The following is a 12,718-nucleotide window of genomic DNA, read 5'->3' as shown; positions in this document are numbered from 1 at the left end:
TGTGGGCACATTTAGCCTTAAGCAACTGCAAATCGACTGGCCACAGTCTTTACTGCACAGGCCGTGATATCTGCCTCTGTCACGACTGGGTTAGTAGCCATGTCTTCCACCCTCTGACCTTGTAGGTGTACCTGTAAAAACTTGGCCTGAGCTGACATCTGGAGACCTGAGAATTTCTTTTTTTTGAGATTTATAAATGAGGTTAACTTTTATGTAATAAGCATGTATGCCATTGAAGTTGATATACCTCTCAGGGTCTCATATGAATGTTCTAGGTCACGTAAGTAGTAAAGGGTCTCATATAAATATTCTAGGTCACAGAAATTGCTAAATTATTAGCTTCACATGTCTTCAGAATATGGTACATTAGGATGATGAAGTTGTTATCCAGATATTAAATAGTACTATTAATATAAATAATATTTCAAAGAAATTCAGACATTTAAGGTAAAGTTCAAATAGTTAAGAAAGGTAATGCATTTCTACTTAATTGCTGCTTAATTCTATCTTTCCTGTATAAAAAACCTGAAAGTACATTTTTATTTCCAATGCTGCATTAAGGTCAGATGACACACTTTATGAAGGTAAAATATTAGAGTGCCCTAAAACTGCTGTCCTTGGGTATCAATTTGTTCAGCTACAAAATGCACATCATGAGAGTTAAAATTCTATACTACATACAGTAGTATATTCTATACTATATGTAGTAAATTCTATATGCAGTAGGACATAATTTTCCCCTCACTTTTCCACGTACATTTGCTCAACCCCCAAACAAGGATGGAAAGCAACGATTTTACTAAACTTCTCATCACTCCCTTCTTCATCATCATTTTTGTTTGTAATTATACATGGATTAGCAGGACGGACTCATGTGTAAGACCCCTAATCAAGTTCTGCAGTCTTTGCAAAGTCTTCTGGAATTCCTCAGCAATCAGGCTCTTTCTCTCATCGGAATTACCAAACACTTACTTTTGGGTTACTTGTTTTCATTGCAGCAAACTGATTTCTGAAGTTGTTGCTGCTGCCTTCCCTCTTCATTCTCCTCTCCTTCCTCCTCTTTCTCTTCCCAGTTTTTCTTTTCTAATACACACTTTGAGTAAACCACCCCTCTGTGTATTCTCAGCAGTGTGGTTGAAATTGACTCCATTTCCAGTTCAGGAATGATATTAGAATGGATTAAGCCAATTAGAATATATCATCCCCTAGACATAGGGATTGGTTCACTTATAGTCACATGACCATAAACTTCTCTGGGCACTACTGGGACATCTGATAGTTCTGATAGTGGATGAAGAGGTAGTCCTGAGAGCTTCTGTCAATCATATTAAGATTTTCTCTGCAGTTTGAAAGCCTGTGTTGTAGAAGGCAGAGTGGAGAGATGTAATAAAATTGGGTATTTTGTGTACTTATTAAAGTACAATATTAACCTTAATTTTGAAAAAAACCTCACCATTGTATTTTTTGGTATGTATGATCCAATAAGTTCTCTTTATTTTTTAAAAGTCATTTGGGTAAGATTTTCCTTTACTTTTAACGGAATTTTTCTTATTCACATGCACCTAGTGCTATCTTGTGTTACTAGAGTTGTGTGTACACATGTACACGTGTGTTTCTATGGTTATGTTTTTGTTTACATATTTATAGCTACTTATATATTGATGTTTATCCCAACGTTTCAACATGAAAGTTCTGAGGAAAAAAAGGCTAGGCTTTACTAGACTTTTTATCTTTTGAAAACTCTAGTATGTGACTGGCATATACTAGCTTCTTTACAAATGCCTTTGATAATAAAGAAAAGAACCACTTACAATTTTTAAAATATTTCCCAATTTATTAAAGTGGTCTACAATCTCACTGGAACTTCACACATTTTATAATTCATAAGTTAGACAATAGAATAGTAATTTATAACTCCATTTTTGTAGATATAGAAACTGATGTTCAAGGTATTTAAACCACTTGCCCGAAGTCACTGATAGCTTACATGGAAAAGTTTAAAATTAAGACCGGCTTTTCTGAAGAATTAGCCCTTAAAAATATATGGACAATTATTATTTCCCTTACCTGAGTGCTTTCTTCTCCAGACTAAATTCCTTCAGTTACTTTAACACTTCTTGCATAGCCTAGCTTCAAATTCTCCTCACCACTTTGGACGCTCTGTCTGAGAACTGCTTAAATTAATCTATATTTCTTAAAGGGCGATATCCAAAACAATATGCAATATTACAAGTGACAGCTAATTAATACCCTCCAAAATGGAACTGCTTCATCTTTCTAGAGTAGAAGAGGTTCCCTTCTATTAATGCGGCCCCAGAGCGGTGCTGCAGTGCTATAGCTGGTCACTTTTGGTGGGTGCTATCTTGTTGTGAAGAACCATCTATAAATCAGTCCTAACTTTTGTTCTTAATCAAGTAGTTATAAGGAATCCCTTCACGAGGTGGTGGATGTGGGTTATCTACCCATAGAAGAAGCAGTGTAGTAGGTGTAGAGACTGTGGGTACCTGGGACCACTTGCTTATGCTTACTTGTGCCTTCAAGATGTGTATGGGCCTTAAATCCTACATATCATTCTCATTTGTTAATGAAATGCTGCTGCATGCACCCAAGCTTATGGGCTGGTGGATCAGTCAGTACTCAATTCCTGGAAACTCAGGCTGCAGTGTAACTTGATAGACTCCGGTCAAGCATTCAATCTCTCATAGGGTCTAGGAAGAAGCCAGAAGCTGTGGGTTTTTGGTTTTGTTTTAAAAGGAGCATGGTTATCTCTATAGGATAGACTAGCTTAATTCCAAAACGTGATTCATCATGAATCACCTACAGGAGCTAGCCAAATCTTCCCTAAAGCCCTCCTATGTGCCACATGCAATCCAAACAGGATGGCTCTTTTGGGAATTATGGTCAAAATGGTAGAACCGCTTATACTGAAGCCCAGATCTATTTCAAATACTTATTTTCCTCTAAGTCTTTCTAAAACCTGGGAGATTTTCAGATTACTTGGTAACAGGCCTCAGTTGTATGTCCAAAAAAGGTATATACTGCTTCCATCCTAGAATCCCACTAGCTATTTTGTCTCTTTTTGTTAGGAGGCGAGAATAGGTGATTCTTACTTCATCTTGGTAAGAATATTAATCATTTCACTATGAAGACACATACATGTGTATATTCATTGCAGCACTATTTGCAATAGCAAAGACATGGAATCAACCTAAATACCCATCAATGACAGACTGAATAAAGAAAATGTGGTGCATATACACCATGGAATACTACACAGCTATAAAAAAGAATGAGATCATGTCTTTTGCAGCAACATGAATGGATCTGGAGGCCATAATTTCAAGCAAACTAACACAGGAACAGAAAACCAAATACCACATGTTCTCAGTTATAGGTAGGAGTTAAAGATTAGGAATATATGGATACAAAGGAGGAATAGTAGGCACTGGACCCTACTTGAGGGTAAAGGGTGACAGGAGGGAGAAGAATAAAAAACTATCTATAGGGTACTATGTTTACTACTTCAATGACAAAATAATCTGTACACAAAACCCCTGTAACACAAAATTTACCTATATAATAAACCTGCAATATACTCCTGAACCTAAAATAACAGTAAAAAAAAAATCTCAGTATGACCCAGACCACTAGATCCCTAGATATTTCACTGAAGTTAAAGGTCCTTGAAGTTTTCTAGAATTCATTTGCCACCTTGTAGCATGCATGTGTCTTACCAAGATGTTTAGAGATGTTGCTCTATTTTGCTCCTCTGTTCCAGTCGCCAGTGACATCCATGTAATGAACAGGCACAATGTCCTGTGAAATGTAGAGGTGACTGAAGTCCCTCCTGAGTGGATTATGTAATAACATAGAGTTTGAGAGTTGATGTACCCCCAGCTAGGATCATGAAGGTATATTCCTATCCTGGCCAACTAAAAGAAAACTATTTCTGTTGATCTTATCAGCAAGTATAGAGAGGAAAATACATTCTCCAGATCAATAGCTATACACCAGGTGCCAGGGAATGTGCTGTTCTGGAGCAACAGTTGCAGTTGGAGTTACTATTTTAATAGTTTTATGACACCTCACTGCCATTTTTCAACATTCATCTGTCTTCTGCACAAATCAAATATAGGTGACTTGTGTGGAAATGCTACAGGAATTACTAGCTCTGTATTTTTTAAGCCTTTGATGGTGACACAAACCTCTGCAGTCCCTCTTGAGATGTGGTATTGGTTTTGGTTTACTATTTTGATAAGTTGAGGCTGTTCTGTTGGCTTCCATTTGCCTTTTCTACAATAATGGCTCCTTTCTGTGGATCAGGGAGTCATTTTGGGAATTCTGTCAGTTGGGGAGGTTTTCTATTTCAACTCTGCATTTTAGACCTTGGGAAGAGCCCCAAAGTGGGTACAGGGACACATTGTGCTTATTGGGAGATGAATCTGAACTAAAAGTTTACTATCACCTGATATCCATAAGCTCCTACACTGACTTGTGCACAACAGTGGAGTTTTGATTTTGTAAGAATTAGCATGAGTTTGGAGCTAATATCCAGTAATCGCCCCCAAACCCTGGCAATTTCTTCTTTCTTAATATACAGTTACCCTGATCAATGCATGCAAATCTCTTTGGGGAGGTTAAAAGTATACATTTTTGGCTGTTTAGCAGGGTTCTTCCTCAAGTAGATCAGCCTTCTCTTCATTCAAGGAGCTCTGGTCTGTGAACTGGCTCAAATATTGGAACAAGTGGAAGTGTTATAGCTTTTTATTGTGGCAATTCAAGTCACCTTGATGTCCACTAGACTTAGAGGGTTTTTAAAAGAAATATATATGTAATATATATAAAATATATTATATATATAAAATATATAAAAAAAATAATGCCCATTGACTTCAGTTTCAGGGAAAACCAAGATAGATTAAACAATACTGAAGATCTCTGCTGGTCAAATCATTTTGACTTCTACTTTACCTCTACTGCTTGTTGTGGTAAGCACACTCAATTCATCTCTGGCTTTAAGCACCATTATTGGCCTCTGATGCCCCAGGATCTGAAAATAAAATGGACTCCCAGGAATTCACGGAGTTCATTTTAATGACAGCAACTTTTACTGTTATTTCTGGCCTACAGAGGAGAGACTTCACGAGGCTTCACAGAGCTCTGTGGGCGTTTTCCCATTCACAGCCTTGGTAGAAAGAGTGTTGCTGGTCCCTCTCACAGGCCATAGGTACGAGGTGAATGAGCAACTGTTATGTGATAAGCCACTCCAGTATTCCAAGCTCCTCAATCCAGGATAATTTTCTCTGTCATAAACCCATAAAACATTACTTTAACTTTATTTAGTGTAGGCCACTTTAGGGTTTAGGTTCCAATCAACTAAGCAAGAAAACTCTGAGAGCCACTTCTAGCCACCAGAACGAATAGTACACATAACCAAGAGTATCTCCTTAATATGCCCACATTAACCAGTTTAGTCTAATCTAACATTATATTTCTTTCATTCTTAGTATCCATTCTCATACAAATCTCCCAGTCTTTTTTTCAACACCTTTTAGCAAAATTGTAAAATTATTTGGTGTTACTTTCTCAAGGTCACTCCTATACCTTACTGCCTGGGAACTGTTGGGATTTGATTCTATGATAGCTCCAGAAACAAAGGAGATGGTTGGGATACATCCTTAGGCAAAAGGGTCAGCAGTCCTTTTAAGGTCACTGTTTTAGTGGAGTATTAAAATTTCTTCAAGAAAAGGGAGATTAACTTCTTTGGACAAGGGTAAAAGGAGACTTGGCAGAATTTAGGGGTTCAAGTTTGCCAGCTTCACCAGAATCTGACCACATATCCCCATCCACCAGTCTTCAGTATCCTACTCCTTTCTAAACAACACATTGAGCCTAAAAGACCCTTTCATGTTATTAATTCAATTTGCATTTAATTTTTTCATTTTTAGAATTGAATTTCAGTTTTAGTTTTAAGAAATCTTAGCCTTATAGCTAAAGAGATAAAAGTCACTTTTCGAGTAACAATAGATGCTTTCTGGTCACTTACCTACACATTGAGCTGGGAAATTAAATCCGTGAGCTCATATTTTTTTTTCTCAAGTTGTCCAATACCATTATTTCCAGTATCCTCCTTATTTTCATGAAAATGTTCTTGGTAGCAACTACCTGGCTATCTACAAAGCCTTGCTTTCTGTAAGTTCTTGATTATTGGCACCTACAGGTGGTAATTCAGGTAAATTTTATGTCATGGGCTACAAATATCCCCTTTACCGCAGACTTATTAATGCCTATAAGTATAATGAAATCTGCTAATTAGATAACCTAGAACCAATTCAGAGAATCCATCTTTAAGGTCCTGTTTCCATGGAACAAACTTTGGTACCAATTTCTGTATTAACTGGAGTTTGATCAGGATCGTAGAATCACTATGAGTGATATGGAATACAGGACTTTTAAATAGAGATTAAACTTTACACAGTTGTGGGGGGCTGGTGATAAAAGTTTGTAGGATACTACTTTGGTGGTTTGCCTGAAGTCACTGTATTCAACAGTGATAAAAGTTGAGAAGAAAAGCTGGCTGTAAAACGAGATGAACAAGAGAAACCTGGGAACTGGGTTAAGTAGATTTCATAAGAATTAACAGGAATCCGCCAGGCACCGTGGCTCACAACCTGTAATCCCAGCACTTTGGGAGGCTGAGGCAGGCAGATCACGAGGTCAGGAGATCGAGATCACGGTGAAACCCCGTCTCTACTAAAAATACAAAAAATTAGCCGGGCATGGTGGCGGCGCCTGTAGTCCCAGCTACTCGGGAGGCTGAGGCAGGAGAATGGCGTGAACCTGGGAGGCAGAGCTTGCAGTGAGCTGAGATCCGGCCACTGCACTCCAGCCTGGGTGACAGAGTGAGACTCTGTCTCAAAAGAAAAAAGAAAATAAAAAAAGAATTAACTGGAATCCTTATCTGTCTCTCACTGTCTCCAACCTCAACCACTTGTGAGACTTGTAAAAACAGCTGGTGTTCTTGGGCAAAGATCTGTGTACATGCTTGTCCTAGAAGTCAGAGAAGAAAAAGAAGGGGATATGGTGGGAGCTGGAGCAGCTATGGACCCAGTTGCTGCTCCAGGTCACTAAGGTGAGCCAGCACATCAATGGCAACATGTGCAAATTGCAGTGCTTCCTGGAATCCTACATCGTACAGGTTGCTGTCTCACTTTCACCTTCCAAATCTCGAGTAAAAAAAAAAATTTTTTTTTGAGACAGGGTCTCCTTTTGTTGCCCAGGCTAGAGTGTAGTGGCACAATCATGGCTCACTGCAGCCTTGACCTCTTGGGCTCAAAATGTCCTCTCACCTCAGCTTCCCTAGTAGCTGTGACTACAGGTGCATGCCACCGTGCCTGGCTAATTTTTGAATTTTAAAAAAATGGAGATGGGGTTTCCATGTTGCCCAGGCTGGTCTTGAACTCCTGAGCTCAAGTAATTATTTCACCTCGGCCTTCCAAAGTGCTGGGATTACATGAGTGAGCCACTCATGTAAATTTTTTTTATGTCTAGCCCTAACCTGGCATCTATGCCAGGTGGGGGATTCTGGAGAACATAGCTCCAGCTTAACTAGCCACAGTTGTTAAGAAGTGTAGGCTAAGTCATTTATTAGAACTTCTTTATTGATAACTTTTTAATTAGAGCTCTTACTCTCTTGAGAGTACATTTCAAACACATTTACATTTAGTGATGAGTGCTTCTGTGTATAATTAAGGAATTGTGTCATGGAAAATAAATCTGGAAAATATGGCATAAATGGGAACAAAAATTATTGTCTCTTCTAATTTGTCTTTTCTAATTTGTCAGTTATCTGTATAAGCAATAGACCAACTATTGCATGGCCTAAAATGGTTATATTCTGAACAGCATATCAGTACAAGTTGTCCCTTTCAAACTCTTCACCAAACAAGTTCAATTCTGCAGTGTAGAAAGTAATACAGAATGCAAGAATGAAAAAAAAATTGTAGAAGAAAAAAAATTAAAACCCACTCTTAAGAATTTTAAAGGCAGCAGAGGAATTAGAGTGTCCAGGTACAGGGAAGAAAAAAATAAATTATAAGATTATATTTGGAAAGATATGTAGTACAGATAAAATGGAAAAATAGTGCCTCAAGTTGGAGTTTGCAATGTTTCCAAGGCCTAACTGTATGCTGTTTACAAGAAATTTATAAGCATGAAGACATCGATAGATTAAAAATAAGTGATTGAAAAGGTACACCATGATAATTAAATCAGAAGAAAATGGAACATTTCATATTAATTTCAGGCAAAGAAGACTTCAGAACAAGAAAAGTTATAGGGGTAAGGAGGACATTACATAATGTCCTCCAAGAAGATTATTATCATTAACATGTATGCACCTAACCACAGAGTATCAAAATGTTTGAGGCAAACCTGACAGAGGTGCAAGGAAAATAAACAAATCTACAGATAAACAAATCTATGGTTGGAGACTGCAATGTCTCTCTATCAATAATGTGCATATCCAACAAACAGAAAATCAGTAAGGATATAGTTGACTTAAACAGCACCATTAATCAACTAGAACGAATTGACATTTATAGAATACTTCAGCCAACAAGAGCAGAATACACATTTTTCTTAAGCTCACATGGAACATTAACCAAGACAGACCACATTCTGAGTCATAAAACATATCTAAACAAATTTTTAGAATTAAAATAATTAAATAAAAAAAGTAAAAACACCATACCAAGTATGCTCTATGAACATAATGAAATTAAACTAAAAAATCAGAACAGAGAAATAGCTGGAAATCTCCCAAATATTTGTGGATTAAACAACATAATTTTAAATAACACATGAATTAAAGAAGTCACAAAAATTAAAACACTGTTTTTAAAATTTTTAAATATTTTCCTTGTAATAGGTACTAAAACACAATTTTAACTAAAGAAAAATGAAAATATAACTTTATCCAAATTTGTGGGATGTAGCAAAAGCAGTGCTTAGTAGAAAATTTATAGCATTAAATGGATGTATTAGAAAAGAAGAAAGATCAGGCCAGGCACAGGGCTCACACCTGTAATCACACTTTGGGAGGCCGAGGTGTGCAGATGGCTTGAGCCCAGGAGTTCTAGACCAACCTTGGCAATGTGGCAAAACCCTGCCTCTACAAAAATTTTTTAAAAATTAGCCAGGAATGGTAGTGTACCCCTGTACTCTGAGCTACTTCGGTGACTGAGGTGGGAGAATCGCTTGAGTTGGGGAGGTTGAGGCTGCAGTGAGCCATGATCCTGCCATTGCACTCCAGCCTGGAAGACAGAGAGAGACCTTGTCTCAAAAAATAGAAGAAAAGAAGAAAGACCTGAATTAAGTACCTACCTCAGGAAACTGAAGAAAGATAAGCAATATAAATCCAAAGCAAGCAGAAGAAAATGAGTAATAAAATTTAGAACAAAAATGAAAAACAGAAAATCAATAGAAAAAAATCAAAGTAATCAAGAGTTGGTTCTTTAAAAAGATCAATAAAATGGATAAACCTCCAGCCAAGGTAACGCAAAAAAAGAGCAAGAAGACAAAAATGACAAGTACCATAAATCAAAAGGGGTAATTGTTACTACTTCTACAGTAACTAAAAAGATAAAAAAGGAATATTGTAAACAGATCCATGTCTACAAATTTAATAATTTAGATAAAATGGACCAATTTCTTGAAAGATAAAAACCACTCATACTTGCATAAGAAGACATAGGTAATCGAAATGGGCTGATTTCTACCAAAGCAATTGAATGAGAAATGAGTAACTTTCCAAAAATGAAGCACCAGGCCCAGATGATTTTACTGCTAAATACTACCAAGCATTTAAGGAATAAATTATACTATTGTTTACAATGTCTTCCAGAAAATACAAGCAGAGGAAAGCAGATCAAGCATTACAAGAAAGAAAATCTACACAACATTTCTCATGAACATAGATGCAAAAATCATTAAAAAAACAAACCAAAGCCAACAATGTACAAAAAGAATTATAACTACAACCAACTGGGGCTTTTTTCCAAGTATACAAGTCTGGTTTAACATTCAAAAATCAATCAATGTAATCCATCACATAAAGTAATTGAAGAAGAGATGGCACAAACAAATGGAAAAACATTCCATGCTCATGGATAGGAAGAATCAATATTATGAAAATGGCCATATTGCCCAAAGCAATTTATAGATTGAATGCTATTCCCATTAAAATACCATTGCCATTCTTCACAGAATTAGAAAACACCATTTAAAAATTGATACAGAACCGAAAACAGCCTCAATAGCCAAGACAATGCTAAGCAAAAAGAAAGACACTGGAAGCATCATGCTATCTGAATTCAAACTATACTATGACGCTGTAACCAAAGCAACATGGTACAGGTATAAGAACAGGCATATAGACCCCGGAACAGAACAGAGAACCCAGAAATAAGACCGAACACCTACACATCGGACCTTCGACAAACCTGACAGAAGCAAACAGTGAAGAAAGGATTCCCTCTTTAGTAAACAATGCTAGGAGAAATGGCTAGTCATACGCAGAAAAACTGAAACAGGACTCCTTCCTTACATCATATACAAAAATAAACACAAGATGGATTAAAGACTTAAATGTAAAACACAAAACCAGAAAAATCCTAGAAGACAATGTAGGCAATACCATTCAGGACACAGGCACAAAGATTTCATGATGAAGACTCCAAAAGTTATTGCGACAAAAGCTAAAATTGACAAATGGGATCTAATCAAACTAAAGAGCTTCTGCACAGCAAAAGAAACTATCATTAGAGTAAACAGACAACCTACAGAATGGGAGACAATTTTTGCAATCTGTCAGTTTGACAAAGGCCTAATATCCAGCATCTATAAGGATCTTAAACAAATTTACAAGAAAAAACAAATTACTTCATTCAAAAGTGGGCAAAGGACATGAATGGACACTTTTCAAAAGAAGGTATACATGGGTCCAACAAACATACAAAAAGAAACTCAATATCACTGATCATTAGAAATATGCAAATCAAAACCACAATGAGATACCATCTCATGCCAGTCAGAATAGCTATTATGAAAAAGTCAAAAAACAGCAAAGGTTGGTGAGGCTGTGGAGAAAAAGGAATGCTTTTACACTGTTGGTGAGAATGTAAATTAGTTCAATCATTGTGGAAAACAGTGTGCTGATTCCTCACAGACCTAGAGGCAGAAATACCATTTTACCCAACAATCCCATTAGTGGGTATATACCCAAATAAATAGAAATTGTTCTATTATAAAAACACATGCACGTGTATGTTCATTGGAGCACTATTCACAATGGCAAAGACATGGAATCAACCTAAATCCCCATCAGTGACAGACTGGATAAAGAAAATGTGGTACATATACACCATGGAATACTATGCAGCCATAAAATAGAATGAGATCATGTCCTTTGCAGGGACATGGACGGAGCTGGAAGCCATTATCTTCAGCAAAATAATGTGAGGACAGAAAGTTAAATACCACATGTTCTCACTTGTAAGTGGAAGCTAAGTGACAAGAACACATGGACACATGGGGGAGAACAACACACACTGGAGCCTATCAGGGGAGGCGAAGGGAGGGAGAGCAACAGGAAGAATAGCTAACGGATGCTGATCTTAATACCTGGCTGACAACTGAATAGGATCTGTGCAGCAAACCACCATGGCACACCTTTACCTATAACAAACCTGCGCATTCTGCACATGTACCCCTGAACTTAAAATAACACTTGGAAATTATGAAAAAAGAAAAAAGAAACTGAAGAATAAAAATAGCATAATTATATCAATAGATTAAAAAAAACAAGTGTTCGAGACCAGCCTGACCAACATGGAGAAACATCTCTATTAAAAATACAAAATTAGTTGGGCGTGGTGGCTCATGCCTGTAATCTCAGCTACTCGGAAGGCTGAGGCAGGAGAATCACTTGAACCCTGGAGGCGGAGGTTGTGGTGAGCCGAGATCGCGCCATTGCACTCCAGCCTGGGCAACAAGAGTGAAACTCCATCTCAAAAAAGAAAAAGAAAAAAAGCATTTGACAAAATCCAACATCTATTCAACATAAAAGAGCTCAGCAAACTAGGAGGGAAAATTCTTCAACTTTATGAAGAATGTCTGCAACAAACTTACAGCTAACATCATACTTACTGATGAGAAACTAGATACTTTCTCCCTAAAACTGTGAAAAGACAAGTATGTCCTGTTACCCCAGGTCCTACTCAACATCATACGGGAAGTCCTAGTTAAAGTAATATGATAACAAAAGAAAATTTTATAAAGCATACAGATTGAAAAGAAAGAAATGAAGCTGTTTCTGTTTGCAGATGACATAATTTTCTATGTAGAAAATCCCAAAGAATTAGAAAAAACAACAACAAAAATACTCTGGATTTAACAAGTGATTATAGTAAGGTTTACGGGATACAAGCTTAATATACAAAAGACACTTATTTTCCAAATGCCATAATTGAACAATTGAAATTTAATGTTGAAACACAATATAATGACATTAGCATCAAAACATAAATAAACAAAAAAAAATTAAAAATGCCCAAATATAATGTACCAAAATATATACAAGATCTATATGAGGAAAACTATGAAACTTTGATGAAAGAAATTTTTAAAAATTCAAATAAATTGAGAGATACTCTATGAT

The sequence above is a fragment of the Colobus angolensis genome, unplaced genomic scaffold (genome assembly GCF_000951035.1).
Source record: "Colobus angolensis palliatus isolate OR3802 unplaced genomic scaffold, Cang.pa_1.0 Scaffold56, whole genome shotgun sequence".
Taxonomy (NCBI): domain Eukaryota; kingdom Metazoa; phylum Chordata; class Mammalia; order Primates; family Cercopithecidae; genus Colobus; species Colobus angolensis.
Note: the sequence above shows the minus strand (reverse complement) of the source record.